Source organism: Patella vulgata, chromosome 7 (genome assembly GCF_932274485.2).
Source record: "Patella vulgata chromosome 7, xgPatVulg1.2, whole genome shotgun sequence".
Lineage (NCBI taxonomy): Eukaryota > Metazoa > Mollusca > Gastropoda > Patellidae > Patella > Patella vulgata.
The window spans coordinates 28,186,491-28,204,072 of NC_065885.2; the positions used below are offsets into that span (position 1 = coordinate 28,186,491).

The 17,582-nt window shown below is 35.5% G+C and overlaps 1 protein-coding gene across 2 annotated transcripts in view; it reads left to right on the forward strand.

Moving 5' to 3' along the window:
* LOC126828264 (G-protein coupled receptor dmsr-1) overlaps window positions 1-17,582 on the forward strand; it is an 89,626-nt gene that overhangs the window by 44,071 nt on the left and 27,973 nt on the right. The gene's annotated exons all lie outside the window — the stretch shown is intronic.

The window sequence follows — 17,582 nt, forward strand, 5'->3', positions numbered from 1 at the left end:
GAAAATTTTCTTAACTATAATTTAAACTTTTTGCTATTACTATCATTTTGGGTGAGGGTGGTGGAAAATTCCCATCATTTTCAATAAAAATGAAATGAAATGAAATGGGGTTTAACGTCCTACTGTTCTGCTCCTATACTGGGCTAATGAAGACGGGCATACGCCATACAGTGGGCTATGAGGGAAATTTTGCCCGGGCAGCGGCATTATCGCCTACTCTTATATCGAATTCCAACTGCCAAGGGATCTTTTACGTGCATTCTAATGAATACACCGGACCTCGGTTTTTTCGTCTCATCCGAAGGACTAGACAGCTGTCCTTGTCAGGCCCTCCGTTCTGCACCACTGACAAGGGGAAACCACGTCGAAAATCCAGATGAACTTTCTCGGCCAATGATGAAAGGCGGACTTTAAAAGTACTGTCGACGTGGATTCTGAATGTACCTTGAAAAGAATTGATTCAAAATGTCTCTCAGAAATCACTCTTTTCGGTTGTTTTCATTAAATCAATCGACTTTTCCCCAGGGTGCTCGTCTGTATAATTGTGAATATCTTTGTTGAATTGGAGGGAAGCTTTTTCATTTCAGCAGATGGTTTATACAGGGCGAATTCATTTTTTATAAGGGCATGATTTTGTAATGGCGTCCCATTGGGGTTTAGTGCCTCTCACATTAAGCGCTACCGAAACTTCGGAAGTTTTTGTGATTTCGGGCAAAGGTCATTCAGTATGCTATAATGAGAGACATCTTGTCTCGGAAAGCGGTATTTTTGCCTGTTTGTTCGTCGAATGGCAACTATCAAGGATTCTTTCCCATCCAAAAGAATAGGCGTTGCTCCTTGCCAAGTACTATCTCTCTCTCTTTCTCTCTCTCTCTCTCTCTCTCTCTCTCTCTCCTGACAATTGAAACTCCGTAGATAATTTTCCTTAAGTTCTATTTTCTACTAACAAGCCATATTCCGCGACTTCGAGGGAATAAAATATTTATCAGTCAGAGAATTCCCGAAATGTTTATGGATTGTGAACCCGTTTTGCTGTTAAAACTGTTTATAATTCTGTCCCTACCTATCATTAGAACCTTTTGCAGCTTTGAGAGCATAATACCCTAAATATTGCTTAAAATCATTTGAATGTATGTTTTTGACAACTCATATTTCGCCCCTTGAAAAGACCCATAAGGAACCAATATTACCACCCTGCTGAAAAGACACAACATAATTTCGGCCCCAACTACAAAGCTTTATACGGTTCGCGTGCTGCCGCCACCATCACAAGATGATCCTTGTTAGCGGAGATACGTGGGTGCAGTTATAGTTGGTTATTGCTTTTTTAAAACCATTAGTTCTTGGATTCGTAGGTATCGATTTAAGAACGTTTTACTCCGTTGATATTTTCGAACATTTTGACTCATCACTTAATTTTTAACCATGTGGGAAGCAATAGATGAAATTCGAGTCTCCACGTCAATTATCTTATCACAAAAAGCATCCAGATATATTGCGTAATTTGCAGGTTTAATAATAATATTATTATCACCGGTTTTACTGTCTATTTTTAGCATTTCTGTGCATATCTGTTTTATCATTTAATTCGAAGAAATTGCACCCCACTGACATGTACTCAAAACATGCTTCAGGTACAAGCATACTGTTCTCCCAAAGAATCTACCTAGATAACAATGATACGTTACTTTGGTAATATTTAGGTAAGCGTCCGTTATTAGCAATAGTTTACTATTCAATTTACATAAATTTAACGTCATAGACGGTTACTTTCACATTAGTATGAATGTACCATGTTCAATAGCATTTAATGTCAGTGCATAGGTTGATAGAGAAGGTCCCCCACCTATAATAGTGAAATTTGTGCACTACAGAGATTTAGAAGCAATATTACAAAAAAGAAATCTGCTGACAAAAGGTCAACAAGTTCTTCAGGATCTGCCTCAACCTATGAAACAGGAACGTCATAAACTGGCCGGTATTGCATTTGATATTAGAAAACAGGAACACCTTAAAACCAGAATACGAGATCAAGGAATACATATGATTCTAGAGACTTGGTGTACTGGCGAGAAATGGAAGAGAAGAGAGACTTCACGTTAATGTGCGAAAAAAAAGCTGGAAACTGTTAAAATATGCTATTACGCATACTTTTGACAGAGTATAAAAGAAACCGTTGATAAATGTGAATTTTATTAAGTTAACAAAATCTGTAACATCTCTGCATGGGTTTGAATCTATCAACCTAACAAGAGGAAAGTTGGGGAGGTTTATATTGATTGTTAGAAATGCATGTATACTCTCCTATTTAGCCAGGTTTCTATTATAAATCAGACTATATAGGTTTAAGATATAGAACTAATTAGCCATGAGGTAGATTGGTCCCTGAAACCCATTTATGAAACACGCTTTTATACACCTATATCTTTTTGATTTTTGATTTACGATAGAAGTAAACCATTGATTTGAATATCGTAGTGAAACTGTGGAATATGTGATATACATACCAATAGACCTATTATAATACTTGAGAATGGAAAATGTGAAACACTTCCCGATATTACATCTACATTGCAAGTACTTACATTGTACTTATGTGGCTCATTGAAGGACCCTAATGCCCACCGACAGGATTAACAGAACCCGCCTAGTATGGGGAGGCATGGGGGAGGGGGATATTGTTTGTTTTTGTTATGTATGTAAAATTATGTATGTAACTTTGATACACCTACACTCCACTGCTGTGAAAAAAATAAAACCTCTGTATAAGATTAGACTAGAAATATATAAAAAAAAAAATAACTAAAATATTATTTGATAATGGATAATAAATTACAAATACTGTCAGCTAATTGCCATGGTCTAGGAAGCACTGAAAAAAGAAAGGATGTATTAAACTACTTAAAAAGTAAAATATACAATATAAACTGCTTGCACGTCTAACAAAGCAACTTGAACCATATGTGGAAAGTGAATGGGATTATAACTGCATATTTAATTCGCTTAATAGTAACTCAAGAGGAGTGGCTATATTAATAAACAATAATATAGATTATAAAATTAAAGTGCAATATGCAGACAATACAGCAAACATCTTAATATTAGATCTTGTAATTGAAGAGAATGAAGTAATTTTGATAAATCCAGCGACAGTCCACTGTTTTTTGAAAACCTATTTAATAAGATTGAAGAATTTCAAAATAATTAGATTATAATGGGTGGAGAAATTAATATGGTGATCAACCAAAACTTAGACACAAAAAATTATTTACATTATAATAACCCAAAAGCCAAAAAGAATAAACTAATTGAAAAAAATGAGATATATGACTTGAAAGATGTCTTTAGGGAGTATATATTACACCAACCTTAAAAGATATACTTGACGTAAAAAATCCCCCAAAACAAGCAAAATTAGACCTTTTCCACGTCTTCAATAGCTTAATGCCCAAGATCACTATGGAAGACCAAATGGGACAATATTCATGATTCTTGTTTCTACATTCCAGTTTGAACATTTTAGACACGAACGCAACATTCTAAACTAATGATTCTTGTTTCTACATTCTTATGTCAACATTTCATGCACAAAATGAACATTTTAAACAAAAAATTGACTTTATGTTTCATTTTCGGCGTTTTATTATATATCATTAAATATTAAAATTAAAAAATAATTTCTTAATTTTACACGACAAAGAAATCAATTCGTTGGTTTCTGAAAGTATCTAAAAAAAAATCTGGAATTTGAACTCTTATGAAAATATTTTCTACGTTTCAAAATGTCTTGAAGTTAAAATCTTGAAATGAAAATGTTGATTTTGTGCATGAAATGTTGACATAAGAATGTAGAAACAAGAATCATAAGTTTAGAATGTTGCGTTCGTGCCTAAAATGTTCAAACTGGAATGTAGAAACAAGAATCATGAATATTGTCCCATTTGGTCTTCCATAGATCACAAGCACCCAAATTGAAACAAATTATAGATCAGATCATTCACCAGTTCTGGCGATTTGCAGAAGGGTAAAGGGCTATGGAAACTAAATACGTTCCTTCTAAAAGATAAACAGTATATAGATATCATCAAAAGCCTCATTAAAGAAATAAAAAGTCAATATGCGGTAGCAATATATAAACGAGAAAACATTGAACAAGTAGAAAATAAAAACCTTCAATTTACAATTTCTTATTATGAGTTTTTAAATGCATTACTTATGTAGATTAGACAGAAAACTATTCAATCTACAAAAGAAACGAGCAAAGAAACAAGTTTATTGAAAGAAATTACAAAATTAGAAAATGATAGTAATGTAAAATTGGAAATACTAGAACAAAAACAAAATGAACTGATAAACCTTAGGAAAATTAAAATGAGGGGCAAATTTATTAGAGCTAGAGCGCTATGGATAGAAGAAGGTGAACGACCCACTAAATACTTTTGTAAAATCGAATCTAGAAACTATTATAGCAAACTGATAAGTAGATTAGAGAAAGAGAGGGAGAGAAATGGGGTTTAACGTCCACTCGACAAAAACTAGGTCATTTCGGGACTAACATATGGTTCAATTTTATTTCCACAATTCGCTTGAGCGTAGGGGTCTTTAGCAGTGTGAAGAAACCGGGGGACCCGGAGAAAACCCACGAGGTTGGACAGGCGACCATACTCCTTGTCACGTACGACCGGGGAATCGAAACCACGCCAGTTGACTCAATGACAGATTTTATGATAAAGCGCACGTGCTAACCATTAAGCCATCCACCCCCACCCCCACCCCCACCTCCAGATTAGAGAAAGATAGTGGACAAATTATTACAACACAAAAAGAAATTCTTGAAGAAACAAGAGAATTTTACCAAAAACTTTACAAGAACAGGGATTCAATATACGATGAGACGAATATAAAATCTCTTGTGCCACGCTGTCAGACCACGAAGCTGAAGAGCTTCAAGGTCTAATAAAAGAGGATGAGGCATTTCCATATTTTTTTTTTAAAAAAACCATGAAAAATGAAAGAAGTCCAGGATCTTCGGGTTTCCCAGCAGAATTGTTTAAAAAAAAATTTGGACAGTTTTTGGCTCTTTGTAATTCGTTCTATAAGCAACTGCTATGAGGAAAATGAAATGTCTATAGTACAAAAATTATGTATAATAACGTGCATACCCAAATCAAACAATCCAAACACTTTTGGAAAAACTGAAGGCCTTTAACACTTCTGAACACTGTATATAAAATAGCCGCAGGCACAATACCCAACAGAATAAAAAAAAACATTTGAATAAGATTATTGATAACGACCAAACAGGTTTTATTAAGGGTAGATAATTATATTGGTGAAAATATTCGTTTAATATATGACGTCCTTGAACATACAGAGAAAAAACCAAATAGGCCCTACCATAGAGCTATTTCTAATGATTTTGAAAAGGCTTAATTTGATAGTCTCTCCTGGAATTTCATAGATACAGCTCTTGACATTTTTGGCTTTAAAACTCCATTAAAATGTATATTAACCTACACAAAAATTCAGAATCAAGAGTTATAATAAATGGGCATCTCTCGGGTACAATCACACTTGGGAGGGGTTGCAGACAAGGTGACCCCCTGAGCTCTTATATACTTATTATAATGCGCAGAGCTACTATCTATATTAATTAGAAATACAAAAATATAAAAGGAATAACTATAGATGGTGAGGAATACCTATTATTTAACACAATACGCGGATGATACATCATTCATGCTTGATGGTTCTCCAGAGTCATTAGTGGCAACGGAAACTTTAGACTATTTTGCAATCCATCCAGGCCTAAAAACTAACTATTCTAAAACAAAAGTGATTTCGATCTGTAGTAAGAAATATTCAAAAGAGGTATACCATTATATAAGATGGAAATTAGATTGGAGAGGAACAAATTTCAATTTATTAGGAGTAAATTTTTCAGTAGACATAGACAAAATGATTAAAAATAACTGATAAAAAAAATTATTGAAATTCAAAATTTACTCAACATTTTGCAGTGCCGAAAACTTATATCAATCGGGAAAATAACGGTTATCAAAACATTTGCATTATAAAAATTAATACATCTGCTTTGCACAATTCCCTCCCCACCTCACGCATACCTTAAAAATCTAATACTTTTTTAAAGTTTATGTGGAACAAGAAACCTGACAAAATATGCAGAGATACAGTATGTCTACCAATAACGTGGGTGGGGGGGGGGGACTTAACATGATTAATATTTTTAACTTTACTACCTCTATAAAAATATCTTGGATAAATAAATTATTAAAATCCAATGCTACCTGGACAAAATTATTTATAAGCATAGTAAAAACAACAGTAAGCGAATTAATAAAGGGAAATAGCTTTATTGGAAAAACGTTAAAAAATATTATAAACCATTTTTGGAGAGATGTCTTACAAAACTGATCATTGTTACGGAATATAATGAAACCGAAAAACATGGTCGACTTCAATAGTACAAATGTCTGGTATAATAAAGATATAACAATAGACAATCAACCAATACATTACAATACGTATAGTAGTGAAGGCATACATTTCATACAAGAATTAAAAGGTAAATATAACCAATGTTTGACATTTATTATAAGTATATAACCGACTACATATTGGATAATGATCCTTAATTAATTCTGTAGTTAACTAATTTTAGGCCTATCTGGATTATCTCTCTTATTTTATGCCTTTATAAATACACTTACATAGTACGATTTCTTCAGCATACCTGTTTTGCATTTTTTATGTGGGGTATTACGGATTACATTTTGTGCAATTGCATAACTTAATAATTCCGATGAGTTGCTAAATAAATAGTTTTTTTGTTGTTTTTTTTAATTTTTAGCGTTATTTTATCAGACCTTATTATTGTGGTGTTTTTGTCACCCTGAGAAATTTTGACGTCATTGACAACATAGCCTTCTGCCTTTATTACGTCACGTCATTCAGTCAGCAGGCGGCTGTCTTTCGAGATGGTCTACATTTTCTCATGTTTTTGTCACCTAAGAAATTTTGACGTCATTGACAACATAGCCTTCTGCCTTTTTTACGTCACGTCATTCAGTTAGCAGGCGGCTGTCTTTCGAGATGGTCTACATTTTCTCATTTGCTTCTTTGTATTCAGTATTTGTTTGTTTTTTGCTCTGTTTTTGTGATGGATGGAACATGTGCCCTAACTGTGTTCAATTTCTATTGAATACTAAAACGTTTCTTGATTGACTTAGAGCATTTAGTTTTAGACAACCCGGTTTTTTTTTATAGGCCTACATTTCACCGATGTGGTTACTTGTAATACATGTTTTGTATAGTTAAATTTTACTTCCATGCTTGCATTCATATTTCGAGTAACATATAGCAGATCATGACTCATGCTGGCATTACACAGTGGTTTCTGTGAGTTATATCCCTGATTGTTTTCAAATTTGGCCCGGGACTGTACAGTGCAGTGGACGCTTACGGCTAGCCCCTGGATCCATTCACTTTATTTAAATTGTTCGTTTGTTTGTGATTTCTTGTCTTGTCCATGTATTTGTTTTTGTGTAAATTATGTGTGATGCAGTCCCCCTGCACTTATTATTAGTTATGAACAAATTATTCACAAATTTGGCATAAAAACAAACTTTTTGAAACATGAATCATTGTTGCAAGCAATAAAAAAATTGAGAAACAACTTAATATTGAACCGGCGGGACGATTTACCCAATACTACCCAATACCACCCGAATACCACTCCAATATCACCTCATACTATACCCACTACTATAATATAATGGTGCAAAATGAGTACATGTGTATATTACTTGAGTTTATTCAAAAATAGTGAGATATATAGATAGAACTTAATGACCATTGAATACCGCTCGGGTTATTCAATGGTTCAAGAGAGTGTATCCCTGCGCAAGTATTCCACGAGCGATAGTTAGTGGAATGCGGCAGGGATACACTCGAGTGAACCATTGAATAACCCGAGCGGTATTCAGTGGTCATTGAGTTCTGTTTTTATTTTATAACTACATGCAAATCTCAAAATACACTGTACTATCTAGATTATCATAAAAAATCATTACGACTAACGTTAAAATTCATCATAGGTTCCGCCCTTTTTTCTTTCTTTTTTTTACAAAAATTGTGGTTGCCTAGTTGTGACGTCATTACAGTTTGACGTAGTTCTGTAAGTGACGTCATTCTGGACAAAAGTAGTACGTTTTTAAGCCATTGAATACAACTATAGGTTATTCAATGGCTGTATTCAATGGCCGTATTCAATGATATTTGCTTGTTTTTGCAGGTGGTTATAGAATAAATCGTGGGAAATGTACTTCAAATGTGATTACCGATGTCTGGCTGTTCCATTCATTTTCCTCCCTATATCACCCAAATCAAGCAAATGATAACCCAATACTACCAAATTTCGCCTAATAGTTTTGATGCAGCAATGGCGGGTGTGGGGCCAGGCAGGGTAAGCTTACTCTTCCGGACACCTGTTACCACTATTTGTCGTGTATTTTGTACACGAGGAGCAGTCCATTTGCTGATTACACTATTTTGCTTGAATACACTATTTTGCCTATAACGTTTTTTTAGGACTTCGAATTCTGTCTTATGGTTTGGATTGTTCGTACTTGGTTTTATTTTATTTATACTACCCAATATTATAAAATACAAACCTAATATAGTCAATTAGCAGCACATCAGTTTAATAATTGCAACGGATATTCGATAATTTGCAGAAAATTGAAATATTTACCGAGTAATCTCCCTTTACAACCGATAAATAGATTAATCATCTTGTTGGGCTTTAGAGTTTGTTTCCAAGACGACGAAGTGAAAATAAGGAAAACAAGTTGTTATAGATAGATGCCCCCGCTATAGTTTATTTATCCAACATTACACGTTAAAAGCTTATCAATATATAACATAACATAAAATAAAAAGAGTTTTAAAAGAAATTAACAGAGTATTTAAAAAATTTCATTTAACGGTTTCGTGGCCTACTCAAAAGTCATCTTATTCTATATTTTTTCATGCGGTTCTGCAAAAAATCATTTTGGTATAATATGTCAGGAAAGCACACGAATTTATCTTTATATCTGCCTTTTGGGTAGTATTTGATGAGTATTTGGTAGTATCGGGTTATTATTGGCTTGTTTTGGGTGGTATATGGGGGGGGGGGCAATGGAACAGCCAGACATAGGTATCGCATTTGCAGCACATTTCCCGCGATATAAAAATCAAATGATATCTCTATTTTGCATCATTATGTTGTAGTATTGGATAGTATGTGATGATATTGAGGTGGTATTGGGGTGGTATTACGTGGTATTGGGTAGTATTGGGTAAATCGTCCCACCCTAATAGAACACACAAATGTAATCATCCAATCCCCAATATTGCCATTTAAACTGTACAGCTTTCTGAGGTATAAAACTAATGGTAATAGCGAAATAAAATGAAACCTACAAAAAATACATCCTCCCAAATCTCAAAACAAATTTAGACAGAAAGATGTCTACATAACACACAATGATTGGAAAAGACACCATCTGACACCTTTTAACTGCTGTAGTGATGCAAACTTACAATGGTTTCAATATAAAATCATACACAGTCCTCACTACTAACACCTTTCTATATAGAATCAGGTTTATAGACTCACCTCAGTGCACTTACTGTTGTGAGATACCAGAAACACTAGAGCACCTAATGTATGAATGTCCAAAAGTACTAACAATTTGGGAAGAAATTTTCTCATGGATTAGTAAAATTATTTGGTAGTCTTGATGAATCCCTGAGTGATGACATATGTAATATGGTTAACTGGATAATCATAAATGTAAAATTGTTTATTTACAAAACAAAATTTAAATATACATCACTGGAAATCAAAGCAATTAAAAACATGCTGAAAGAAAAAAATGAAATAAAATCATATTGCTCACAAAGGAATGAAAATTCTGACAACAATGTAAGCTTCTATAAGAAATTGAATAGATTACTAGTAGAATAAAGCTGAATTAATCAACTAAATCCATTTACAACAAGACAGTGAAGTGTCGGTGTACATGCTGAAAGAAAAAAATGAAATAAAATCATATTGCTCACAAAAGAATGGAAATTCTGACAACTATGTAAGCTTCTATAAGAAATTGAATAAATTACTAGTAGAATAAAGCTGAATTAATCAACTAAATCCATTTACAACAAGACAGTGAAGTGTGGGTGTACATAATAATACAAAGTTTATTTTTCTGCAAATTTAATAATATATTTATATATTGTAAATGAATGATTCCTAGGCCCCAACCTAGGCATTCTCTCTAGTAAATAAATATATTTTTGCTGAGAAATAAAGCAAAAAATATAATTACATGTAAATAAATAAATGAAGGTTGGGGATTCAAACCTAGTAAAATCGATCCAGCCATAGTATATTCGCAGATCTCTAAGCTATAATGGCTAAATTGAGTGATAGTTTGAAGCTAATGCCCAGTGGATTCAGAACAGTAGATGTTAAGGTTAGAATCCCAGAGAATGCCGAGACTAGGACCGCCAGGGCCAGTGCTTCCGGGGCTGAAGGAGAAAGTGTGTCCGTTCGTTGAGGTAATCTCCAAGTGGGTTTTCGGGTATAATGTTCCGGCTTCGAAACCCTGCTTGGGTCGGGAAGAACCCTCCCTAAAATATCCTATAGTATCGCATTATTGCCGAAGCTAAAGTCCAGTGGATAGATAATTGTATGGATTCTGGACTGTAGATGTCATGGTTAGGATCCCAGAGTAGGCCGAAGCTTGGACCACCAGGGCCAGCGCTTGCGGGGCTGACAAAGAAATTTTCCCCGTTTGTTGAGGTAATCTCCAAGTGGGTTCGCGGGTGGGAAGAAACCGGGGGAAACCACGAGGTTGGACAGGCGACCCCACTCCTTGTCACGTACAACCAGGGAATCGAAACCACGCTAGTTGACTCAATGATACAGCGCGCACGTGCTAACCATTAGGCCATCCAACCCCCCATTCCAGGGTGAAGTAACTGGCAGCAGCCTATAACGGTGTCGGTATGTATTACGTTTGTTTTGCTTCGAATAAAATGAGAATATATCTTGTAGACAGAAACAATAATTTAAACACTTCATCAACTGCAGTGGAATCTCATTTATCTTGTCTCTCTCTAAGGGTTTCAAAACAAAACTGAAAAATAATTAAACGGACAAGCTGTCATGATTTCAGAGCATGCAAATACTGTATCATTTAAATGTCTAAAAACTATAACCAACGTGTAAAAACACGGTATCGTCTTCGATCCTCGTATATCAAATCATTTTAATATTTTGTTTATCAATAGTTTGGCTTCTCTATACTTGCTGCTTTTTTGACAAAATGTTGCTTGTGGATTGACCTGCTGACCTAGGAGGCTTGGTAGCAAACTTTAATAATGGGATTGACACAGTGGAACCTTAATTTAATTGTCTACCATTATTGTATAGTACAGTATCCATGCATCAAATATAAAGATGCCTTGGGTTGTTGCAATGGTGTATAGGAATTCCACCGTAGCTGTATAACATTTTTTCTCGCATTCTGTTAATTCCTAAAGTAACCATGTAGGATAATGCACACTGCATCGTGTGGACGCCAGGTGGAGATCCAGCCTTGTCGAAAAAGGAGACTAGGAATCATTATAAAAACATAACTGTAAATCCTTTTGCAAATGATTTCATTGGATTTTTTAGTAAAGTTTATTAATTGATGGATGAGCACAATACATGTAATCATTATCAAAACATAACAGTACAGAGACTATGCAGAGCGTGTACTAAACATTGTTCGTAAGTTAAACAGTCGCGCAGGGTGGCTAGCTGGCCGGTCACCTCTGGGTTGCGGTTGTGGTTTCGATCCCTGGCGTGAGCGTATGTGGCGCCTTCTCAATCTCGTGGGTTTACTCCGGGTACTCCTGTCTCCTCCCACAGGAAAGACCCCTGCGCCTGCGCTAAGATAACAAAAATGAAAAAAAGACAACTAAGACCAACATCATAAACATTCGCCATGTGTTGGACTATTTACGTGGTATTGCACATAATATTCACCTGTGATAGGGTGCCCGAGCTGAAAAAAATCTTGAAAACTGTTTACAGTTATGTCACTATCTATATATCCAACAACCTAGGTGACCCTTCATCATAAACTATCAATAAACTGTACCTAAGTGTTATATTTCCTACGATATATCCATTTTAATGTCCGTTAAAATCGATTGCTTTGTGTACGAGGGGCCGACATTTGTTTTGGATTTTCAATGTTAACGGAGTTACCTTCCTTTGTTTATGTATTTTTTTTTATTTCTTTTCCGAAACGAATGGATCTCAGGTCTTGGAGCATGCGCAACAGAGCTCAGTTTTGAATCATTCCCGTGTGCTTAATGTGTGCAGCCCAATTTGGTTTAAATATACTAAACAGTTAAAAAAAACGTCAGTACGATTTCAAAATCATTCCAGAAAACGACTTACGACTACATCACAATTCCAAGACATTACGAGAACGTTTAGCGTCTGTACACAGTCTATACATCAGTATCTAGTATGTCCACCACAAGTGTCAATAACAGCAGTGCAGCGTCTGTACATGAAGTGGCCCAGACGATTGATTAACGCCATTGGCACCTGGAACCACACTCTCAGAAACGTCTGGCGCAATCCATCGGCTGTGTTTGGTCTCGGTACGACGTTATTAAGTCTCCTCTGAATTTCATCCCAAAGATGTTCAATCAGGTTTAAGTCCGGGCTAAGGGCTGGCCAGTGCATAATGTTGACACCGTTCTGCTGTAGAAAGTCCAGAGTAACTCTGGCGGTGTGGATACGGGCGTTGTCATGCTGGAAAACGTTGTTTCGATGACGTGCGAAATGTGGTGTGTTTTGAGGTCTGAGAGCTTGATCGATGTAGCGCACTGCTGTGATTCCGCCTCCTCTCCCTGGGCCAAGATTTTGGAACACCACAGGACCCACTCTCTGGTTCAGGCCGATTCCACCCCAAACCATTATGCTTGGACCTCTCCATAAGTCTCGTTCCACGTCAACGCCATATTCTGGTCCTGTCATCTGTTAAAAGAACAGTTCTCCATTGTGTCGCCAGTTCTGGTGTTGTTGGGTAAACTGTAGACGTTCACGTCGATGTCGTGGGGTGAGGATCTGTCCACGGTAAGGTCTAAGGCAATGGATGTTCTCTCTGGTGAGACTGTATATCGGTATTGATGGGTCTTCCGTGTGTTCCGACTGTCTGGCGTGCTGTCTCAGATGCCTGCGAGAAGGGATTCTGCACGTGCTGTCGCACAACATGGCGGTCTTGTCGCCTTGTGGTAACCCTTGGTTTACCAGTTCGGGGGCGATCTTCCATGGTGGCCCTAAAGCGTTGCTGAAGCCTGAAGATGATCCGAACATTGACCTGGAAGTGATTGGCAACGTCTTGAGCAATGTGACCAGCGTCGAGTTCTTCCAAGCGCCTGGTTTCTCTGCTGCTGACGTTGGGATTGTCGGTCAAAGGGAGTGAATCCCTGACCTTGGTTGATCTAAAAATAGTATCCGAATTTGTTTTGAACGTCACGGTAAGTATAGTAGCTCGTATTACTTTGTTTCTGCATGGAAATATTCTTCTGTAGCTTCGTTTGGTCATTTCTGGTACACAGAAACTAGACTAGGGGGAATTCCTTCGATCTGGAATAACCAGTCTTTTTGACAGCTGTCAATAACGAAAAAATGGCTCTATTCGTTTTCTTTGATTTGTGGGACGAAGATCTCATATTATTTTTCATAAACTACACTGACAGGAGCGACAAAGTCTACTCATTGCTAATTCATGACATTTTGTCCATTTTGTTTACAAATCGTATTACTTATTACACGAATACGTCACGATTCGAAAGGACCTTTTTTGTAAACCAAGGGAAACAATGAAAAAAATACAAGTTCTACCCAACCGATTTTAACAAACTTGGCGTAAAATTGAATCTTACATTCGGAGGGACAAATTGTGATTATATGAAATAGATTTTATTTCAGAACAGTTTAAATAACGACCTATGAATTTTGACATTATTATTGGCACTATGAAAAAATACTCCCGTAATTTTATTAAGCACTAGTTTATCTATTTGCGTGCCAAAACGTATTTAAAGGAGCTAAATCGCTAATATTTGGGACCTAGGAATTGACCCAAATGCGTCGCAACGCATATAATAATGTAATCTGATGTATATAAACTGATTTACATTCAACTGTTTCCGTTTTGACTCTTAATTTCAAATCAGTTATGTTCGGCGAAATAAGCCAGCAGTCTCAATCGAGTGTAAATTTCTAGCGCCTGGTTATTCCAGTCTACATACGCCGTTCGATTTGGTGCAATGTGTCTAGCCTCGTCCCTCGAGTCTCTTTTTACAACTGGGGTTGAAGCGCATTATGGTACACGATTCGTGTACCAATGGTAAAATGTTTATTTTGTCTTAAATATTGGGTATCAAAAGCCCATCTTATTCCGGTAAGATCACAACATCAATGTTGATTTAATTTGACAAAAAAATCGTGTTTTCAGTGTTGAAGATTTTGGATGATATTGAGTTAGAGACTTAGCTACTTTAATTCGGATCAGGCAAGACTGGTGGACTTCATATTCATAGAGCATATGACATTTTGATTAACTAACTGTGCCTAAGTGAACATATAAATTGTAGTCAAATGCTGTGTGTTTGGGTGGGGAATGGGGGGTGATTTTTTGGTTTTTACTATCTGATATTCACAATACCTTTGCCATAATTATTAGCTATGTGTTAAAATGAAGCCTTATGTTTTTCTAGCTTATACTAAATATGTTTTCTTTAACCACCTAGATCTTAACCAATTAGTTTGTGTAATGGCTTCCTAATTATCTAAGTATTAAGTATTGTAATCATAACTCCAATTTGTCTTTGATTTTTATATTTAAACAGAATAGTATTTCTTGTCTTTGTGGCTTCTTCTAAAAAAATTTTATACTTAAATGCTTACTCCCAGGTTTTTGTATCATATTATCGTTTTTACCCTGTGCTTGATAAAGACAAGAGGACACTTGTTGAAACGTTGCACTATTAAAGTTGCTTGTGATTGTTATCCATAAAGTTGTGTTGTGTTTTTTCAAGACTGAGAACGTTTTAATTTCAAAATATAATATCGTTAAAACCACAAGAGATATGTCCCCAAACTATGACCTAAATCGCAGCTTCAGATATCTAATTAAAGATCATACCAAATTTATGTGGAACAGAGTTTGAAAAATAATATAAAATTAGTTGCGAAAATGCGTATTTACAAGAATAACATCTTTTTTTGACCTCATGATTATTCATGGTTTATATACTCACCTAACTGTATCCGAACACGTACATTGTAAGACCGAACGAAAATGTGGATTTGATTTATAGATATAACATTTGTAGGCCTTCTTAACAAATTATTTAATGTCCTACCCGACTTTCAGCCAAACTATATAGGCTACATAGAAGAAAGCTCAACCACGTCGAGACGGAAATCACTTTTTTTTTCATTGTATCCCTCTTTTTCAGATTTTATTATTCGATTTACTTTGATTGTGTACGTCCATTAGAACGCATTCGTAGGTCTATATTATAAACCATTTGTTTCGAATATGACGTATTAAATAAATGACAAAATAATGGTCTAATCGTTTCTAGCTGTTGATGAAGTTAGACTTAGTCTACGGTGGCTTTGTTTCACAATTTTCATCATATCAACTTTTAACGTTTAACGGATATTGCACAACTGTTCAACGAATTTATTTATATAAAGTGGCGTTTTTCGCTGACTTTAGGGTTTCCGAAACATGTTTTAAAGATACACTAACGCACTCACATGATATTCTTTGGACTGTAGTTTTTGTTGGAGTGTAATTAGATTTGAGTCCCACGAGAGCCAAACATACGTTTATAACGTTGAGGTTTTTTAGTTGCATGATCAAAGTCGAGTTTTTAAACGGAAAATTGTTATTTTATTCATATTGATCCTACTTTAAATTTTTCCTATTTAATTTGCTCAAAGTCGCATCGACAAATGTCTGTGTCTCTCTATTAATTAAATGTATCGTGCTGGTATCTGCCAATAATGTCTTGACCACTATGCCGGAGAAAAAATGGGAGGGGGCTGTCGAGATAATCGTCATATAATTTAACGAACCTTGTCATGCAAATAAAAACTGATGTTGTGAACTGCCAATGCTACAATAATGGTACCTAAAAGCATTGTATTTGCAGATTTTCAGATTTATTTCGAACGATGTTTTTTCTTGCGAGAGATTTGCCAGTTTAAGTAAAGCCAGCGTCTGGACAATCGATGTAATTTACCGCGCATATGGTGACAGAACTCCAAAAGTTTTTCCGTAGACTTTACATGTTAATTCATGTTTCTTTGACCAGCTCTAAATTCCCCACTGTTACCCTTCAGCCACAAAAATCACAAATATTCACCAAAATCTGTCACAGAATGTACTTTTCAAACCCATTTCTTCCATTCTACACCAAACCAACTCCAACAAAATGACCATGTTAAAGGGTGGTGGCATTGGAAAGGGAGAGAAACACTCTAAATAAAAGTTAACCGCATAAAAGAAAAAAAAGTGTAGTGGTCTGTATCCATATATATTAACCCCATTATCCAGGCAATATTTATTTTCAAACACTTTTGATAGCCTCAACTTTATACTAATTAAATATTTTTTCGATAACTTTTGATATAGATAATTTTCGTAAAATCCTGTTACAGGGTAAGGAGGTATTATTTTAATTGTACTTTATTATTGTTGAAATCAATAATGGAGTATCCTTATGCTTCAATAATGGAGTATCCTTATGCTTCAATAATGTAGTCTCTTCATGCCCCCTTGCTATGTAACTGCACTGTTCAAAAAACGCACAGAGCATTGATATTGTTTAACATGTCCGATTTTAAAACTTTTTTTAATGGGTTCAACGTCTCGTCACAAGAACACATCGGCCACATTCTGACTAACACACATTAATATCGTCATATATGCAATACGAGGGAGGGAGTACTTTTTTTTAGGAAAGCTGCGTTTCCGCCCACCTTTTATCCAACTGATTACGAAACAGTTGAATCTAATCAGAAATATGCACGTCTTTCTGCTAATAAGAAACTGGGAGCTTTAATAATTATAGACCTCGAAGTATTGGTATATTTATGTTGAGCAAAAATATTGATTTAGCTCATGAATCAACTACCATTTTCGTAATTAATTTGTATTCAAAAACTTCATTTCACATCAACTTATGTATGCTGATGGCAACATTTTAGCCTACAAGAAAATGCATGAAAACTGTGTTTAAGATTTCAAGTTAAAAGCAATTGTGACCTTCGATGGATCAGTAAAAACATGCTAACAAATCTCGCGAGACAAAAATGTAAGGACCGGTGATTTTTACCTCTGAGTTGACACAATTATGTAATGTAGCACCTCGTTACATCAGCACGTTGTTTTTACATTGTTTCGTGCCTTTAATAATGGAGGGGT